Genomic DNA, 5,822 nt, shown 5'->3' with positions numbered 1-5,822 from the left:
CTTGCTGAATTTGGGAATCTGTTGCATGGGAGCTAGGTGAGCAATGCCTTCCTTGGGGCTCTGGTTTTGTTTCTTTTACATTGCCCTCCTCCCTCTCCTAGGAGGACTCTTTGGGGAAGGGTCTGCTGTGCCCACCCTCAGCAGCCAGCTGGGGCAGCTCTAGCACAAATAGGATCAGGGGTGTGGGGTTTGGGGCTCCACGACACTGTTTCTTGCAGACCCTGGCTTAGCAGCAGCTGCACCTAATCCTACCTTAGCCAGGTCACTGTTGCAGCCTTTTAACACTACTGAGGGGGCTTAGGCAAGGAGACGGGGTCAACCTGGAGCCGCTCAGCAGTTGTCCGCTCTCCCTGGCATCTTGCAAGGTGACGACTCTGGATTTGCCCTCCAGCCTGAACTGACAGTCAGGGAGAGCAGGGTTGGTCTCTCTCTTCAGCTGGGGTTGCCTCCACCTTCTGGGCCAGCAAGGCCTTTTGGGAGGCTCTGTCCGCGTCTGCGGCACCCGCATGTGAGCAGGGTGAGAGGGGGCAAGTCCACATTGCGGCAGCACCTGCCTGCATGAGCTCAGCAGCAAACAGGGAGCGGCTGTCCTGGAAAGCAGCGGGAGCTTCCGAGCTCCCTTTGGGGTAATTGTATCTTATTTTTTGCAGCTGAGGCTGCATTAGATCTCCCTGTCTAGCACCTTGCATCCTTCCCTACCCCAATTCCTCCCTCCCCCCTTTTTTGTACATTCTGTATAGTATTTGAAAAGAAAAAAAACGAAACCCAAGAGATACCCAAAGGGCTGATGCTGAAGTAACCACGATCACGTTATCACTGTGTGATAGTTTCTACGAGCCATGGTCTTCTTTTTTAAAAAACAGTGCGGAGTTTGAGCCTAAAGCAAAGGGGGAGAGGGCGAGGAAGAATGCTGTTTTCCAAAAGACTGGTGCTCTCTCCGACTCTCATGGGCATATTGGGTGGGACACGCCCACTCGCCCTGCACCACCGATCACAAGGCACTTCTGAAACTTTGGCCTATTTCTCTCCCTGCCCCACTGAACCGATCCCCTTTGTCCCCAAACATATCTGTGTGCTGTATTTATCCAGACTTGAGAGCACTCCTGCCTTTTTAAATGCCGGTTAGCTTTTTATTGTATATTTATTTGAACTCCCATCTTTTTATTTGTAATTTTTTTTGTCCTGTTTAATCACAAGACTGAATTGTATGTGGGACAAAAAACAAACAAACCTGTCTCGGTGGTAATAAGAATAATAAGAATAATAAAAAAATCCTTTGGCATAAATGTGGGTTTCTTGACAAAGTTGAACTAGAACTAGTTACCATCTTGTGGTTTAAAAACAACAACTGTGAAGTTTTATTTATTTTGCGAATCTACACGCCATCAGCATTCAGGAGAAAACTGCAGACCTGGCCGTGAAGAGCGTAAAATCAGTTGAGGAAACTGCATTCATGAAACGAGCATAAAATACAGCACAAATCAGTAGATCCACTTAATATAGCAACGATCACTAGATCACTCCTTGGGGAAAGCCTGGGTGAACAGGTGAGTCTTGAAGCTTAACTGCTGGCGATGTCAGCTCCAGCCTTGTGTTCACTGGGAACGCATTCCAGTGATCGGGTGCCACCACACCAAAGGCCCTGCTCTTGTTGCATGTATGGCAAAAAATGGGAGCATGCCACTATTAAGGAACAAAGTGATTGGGCAGGAGTGGGCAAGTTTAAGGCGTTGTCAGCGGAAACTCAGTCCTACACTGGCAGCTGCCCCTCACCGAGATTTGCTATGGCGGTGGTCTTTTGAAGGGTAACTCTGAGAAGTGTGTGTGTGTGCTTGCAGCCTCTTTCACAATCATTGACTGCCTCCCGGCATTAAGGGTGGTGGGAAGAGGAAAGTTTCAAAGCTGAACTTCCTCTCTGGGGCACAACACCCTTAACTTTTGAAGAGAGAGGTACTGAGGCCTGTCCTTGCTATCTGCCTTGAAGGGAGACCCTGCTGCTTCATTCTAAACGTGTTGGGGAATAGATTGCAGCTGGGTTGCTCGGTGGGTTTATTACTGTTCCGGGAGCTCAGGGCAGCACTCTGCACGAGCCCCAGGGTGCTTTTTAAAAGGAATGAGGGCAAGGGGAGTAGCAGCAGGTCTGGCGTTAAATGGGTGCCATTGAAGGGGTGCAGTTGTGGAAGCAGCAGTGCCTGCTCCCACCTGCGGGGCACAATCCATGGGGGAATTTTTTTCCTAACTGAGCATCGGGGCCATGCAAGTTATTCGGGACCAATTCTGTCCCTGGATAGGAACCTGCTGTATCTAATGAATGGCCCAGCCAGTCCAGCAGTTTGTTCCCATAGGGGCCAACCTGTGGGGAAACTCGCAAGCAGGGCCCTCTCCCTTCCTGCAGTTTCCAGTAACGGGTATTTGGAAGCCTTCCAGCCATCGATACGCCTCCATGAATTTGTCTAAATCTTTTAAAGCCATTTAGGTCGATGGGCATCACTCTCTCCTGTGGGAGCAACAGGCTGAATGGACTGGGGATCACTACACTGGCTTCCTGTTCGTAAATGCACGCAGAGAAGTGGAACACGGGCTCCACTCTTGCACGCATTCCACTCTACAGAGGACTGCCTCCCATCGCTTCTCCCCTCTAGGCCTAGCTCCTTGCTCTTCTTCCTTCTAGACCCCAGGGAGCTGCTCAGTTACAGCGGTGGCCTGTTGCCGAGTGAAGTTCTCTGTTTGCACAGGGTTGCGAGTGTGGAGAGAGCCGGGAATGAGAAAGCGACTGCCAGGGCCAACACCTGCAGCTTCAGCTTTGAACAAAGCTCCTCTTGTGCCGAGAGACACAACAGGTCTTTTCACCACGGCTGCTCTGTGCTCCAAGGATGTGGAGCAGAGAGCCAGGCTTCTGCAGCGGTTCTAGGGCACAGGGAGGACAAGCCCCAGAGCGCAATAGCCAGCCCAGGTGCTACCTTTCTGAACACAGGCACCCAAAGTTCATGCACTCTTCCCACTTTGGGTGGTGGTTTAGCTACCAGCTGGCCGAGCAACGCCATTGACTTTTACTGATCAAATTAGGTTGGAAATGAACTAATTCCAGGGCACGCTTTGTTCTCACTTTGTCAAGGGGTGGCTTATTCTCCCAAGATAGTGACATAAACGAGGACGTATTAGTGTGCAGCTTCATTTAAAAGGCACTACCGTAGTTTTAAGAGAGAACAGCCTCCTATGCAGCTGCTATTCAATGTGGCATGAGCCTATGGAATTCAGCTGCCTCTGGCCATTTTTTAAATTAAGATTTAAGGTTCCATTCCTTAAAAGATTGTGAAGGAAAGTCTTTTGCACTTCTCCATAGGTAAAAGAAGCAGGTTTGCATTGCAATCCTCTGCACGGTTTGGTGGTAAGTAAATTATAGTCAGTGCGGCTTAATCCCAGGCCAGCGTGAAAACTGCCCTGGAGGCAATTTTTATGAAGGGCGATATTTTTAAATAAGTGTTTGAAATAAAAATGTGGTCCTTTAGTTTGGCTGGTTGAGGTGATGTGACACAAAACTTGGGCTTTTGGAGTTAGGGCATTCAAGCACCCTGCTCTGGATCCATTTATGTAAGAGAACTTGCTATTTCCCACACGATGCAGATAAGGAATATAAGGCCTGCTCCTTTGTATGGCTTTGCTGTCACCAATTGTTCTTCCTTATCGTGCCACAGCCTGCTTCCTCCATTCGGCAGCCCATAAAAACAGCCCCCAACACAAAACGTCCCCAAGTATTCTGGCTTCTCCCCATCAAAAGGTAAGGCGCCAAAAGCATTTCTATGCCCTCTTCTCCTTGAAGGTCCATTGATTTCTGATTCTCTTTCACAAGGCTCCCCGACCCCCACACACATGGGGAAATTGTAGCTTCTGAGAGTCTTTGCAGGGGGGCAAGGATCTAATTCCCTTTATCTGGGTGCAGCAAACAAGCTTGAGCAAAGCTATGAGGGGCCACCCTCCTGATCACTCGCACATGAATCAAGAGATAGGCAAAGGGTGTTCCCTTATATGGCACCTTGACTGCTCATTCCTATTTGCATGAGGGAAGAATTCTATCTGTTTCTGCCGCTACCCCTGGGAGGAAGAGCATTAGTTTCCCTCCACACTGGCTCATACGGAATAAAGTGTTGTATATGCCCAATTGATCAGGGAAGGGCATTGAATTGAGTGTCCCCAATGCCATAATCAAGCCTCCACCTTGCTGTTATGCCAAAATATTTGCATAAGCAATTCATTTTTTTAAAAGAGAAGAATTCAAAGTGGTTTACAACAACAAACAAGTGAAAATTTACATGAGATCAGCAATTCCAGAAAGACATCTTAATTGCTTGCATAAGCTTGGCAGCATAGAAAAGTTTTCGGCATTGTTTAAAGATGAGAAAATAGCTCAGTCGGTAGGGCATGAGACTTTCAGGGTCATCGGCTTGAGCCCCGTGTTGGGCCAAAAGATTCCTGCATTGCAAGGGGATCCCTTCCAACTCCATGATTCTAAAACAGAAGGTAGCTGCTGCTGGGGCTGGGATATAAGGGTTCAGGTGGTTCTTATAAACCTAACTTGTTCAAGGCCTTGCCAATACAAGCACCTTGAACCTGGTTCAGTATCAGATGGGCAGCACTGCAAATGCTTTTAATGGGCGCCCCATTTTGCCACCTGGGTCTCGCCAGTTACCTCTCTTCTGCCTTGGTCAGACCACACCTGGAATACCATGTCCAGTTTGGGGCATCACAATTTAAGAAGGATATTGACAAGCTGGAAGGTGGGCAGAGGAGGGCAACCAAGATGATCATGGGCCTGGAAACCAAGTCTTATGAGGAAAAGTTGAGGGAGCTGGGTATGTTTAGCCTGGAAGGAGATAGGATAGCCACCTTCAAATATCTCAAGGGCTGTCACGTGGAAGATGGAGCAAGCTTGTTTTCTCCTGCTCTGGAGGGTAGGACTCGAACCAATGGCTTCAAGTTAAAAGAAAGGAGATTCTGATTCAACTTCTGACAGTAAGAGCTGTTTGACAGTGGAGGGGACTCTCTTGGGAGGTGGCAGACTCTCCTTCATTTGAGGTTTCTAAGCAGAGATGGGATGGCCATCTGTCAGGTATGCTTTAGTTGAGGTCCCTGCAAGGCAGGTTGGACTAGATAACCCTCGTGTTCCTTTCCTGCTTTTTGATTCTATCATAAGGAACAGTGGTTCCAGCTGAACCTCCCTGGGGGGAGCATTCCACATGTGGGAAGCCACCACTGAAAAAGCCCTGTTCTCATGTTGCCAATATCTGGACCTCCCAAGGAGGGGACACATGTAGAAAGGCCTCAGATGACCATTGCACAGTCTGGGTCCGTTCCCATGGGGAGAGGCGGCCCTTGAGGCTTAGCTTTGTATAGCTTTCTTCAGTTGCTGAAGACACAACCCAAAACCCTGGCTTGGTTTTCTTTTCTTTTTTTTGACCCATTGCAAATTGTTTTAACAATAATCTGGTATTTGTACATTGTTGTAGCCCACTCATTATGTTGAAAGACAGATAAGAAATGTACATAATATTATGGGCTGCCGTGCAGAGAACTGCGATAACAAATTGAGTGTCATTCCATGGGGCTGACTCCCGGGGAAGTAGTTGCAGCCTTACGGCCATAGTGCTCCCTAGGAATCCATGTTGGTATATCTTCCAATCCTGGATTTTCAGAAGTACTGATGGGCCTTGAACGTCTATAACAAAAGATGTTGGGCGCCATTGTGACTCTGGCGTGTGAGCATAATCGGAACTATTCCACATTCCCTAATTAGATGGGAATATTTTTTAGAGGCACTGCCTTTC

This window comes from Zootoca vivipara, chromosome 6, assembly GCF_963506605.1.
Source record: "Zootoca vivipara chromosome 6, rZooViv1.1, whole genome shotgun sequence".
In the NCBI taxonomy this organism is placed as follows: Eukaryota; Metazoa; Chordata; class Lepidosauria; order Squamata; family Lacertidae; genus Zootoca; species Zootoca vivipara.
The sequence above is the reverse complement of the archived record's forward strand: the minus strand, read 5'-3'. Positions refer to the sequence as shown.